A 757-nucleotide genomic window follows, 5' to 3' on the forward strand; every position below is an offset into this window, starting at 1 on the left:
CAAAACCGCGAGTGTTGATGACCGACACGTGAACGCACCCCAGGGTTTGTTAATCATGGAAATCACTCCGGGACCCCAAAACAGTGACTAATAGTCCACGAAATTGGCCAGAATCGGCTAAAACTGTGTGTGTTGATGACCGACACATGAGCGCACCCAAGGTTCGTTAATCGTGGAAATCACTCCGGTTCCCCAAAACAGTGAGTAATAGTCCACGGAACGGGCCAGAATCTGCAAAAACCGCAAGTGTTGATGATCGACACATAAACGCACCCCAGGGTTCGTTAATCGTGGAAATCACTACGGACACCAAAACAGTGAGCAATAGTCCACGAAACGGGCAAGAATCGGCCAAAACTGTGAGTGTTGCTGGCCGACACATAAGGGCACCTTTGGGTTCAACAACTATGGAAATCACTCCAGGTCCCCAAAACAGTGACTAATAGTCCACGAAATGGGCCAGAATCGGCCAAAACTGTGAGTGTTGATGACCGACACATAAGCGCACCTTGGGGTTTAACAAGTATGGAAATCGATTCGGGACCCCAAAACGGTGAGTAATAGTCCAAGAAGCGGGCCAGAATCGGCCAAAACTGTGAATGTTGATGACCGACACATAACCGTGCCTTGGGGTTCAATACCTACGGAAATCACTCCGGGACCCCAAGACAGTGAGGAATAGTCTATGATACTGGCCAAAATCGGCCAAAACTGTGAGTGTTAATGACCGACACATAAGCGCACCTTGGGGTTCAAC

This window comes from Triticum aestivum, chromosome 4B, assembly GCF_018294505.1.
Source record: "Triticum aestivum cultivar Chinese Spring chromosome 4B, IWGSC CS RefSeq v2.1, whole genome shotgun sequence".
NCBI classification, from domain to species: Eukaryota; Viridiplantae; Streptophyta; class Magnoliopsida; order Poales; family Poaceae; genus Triticum; species Triticum aestivum.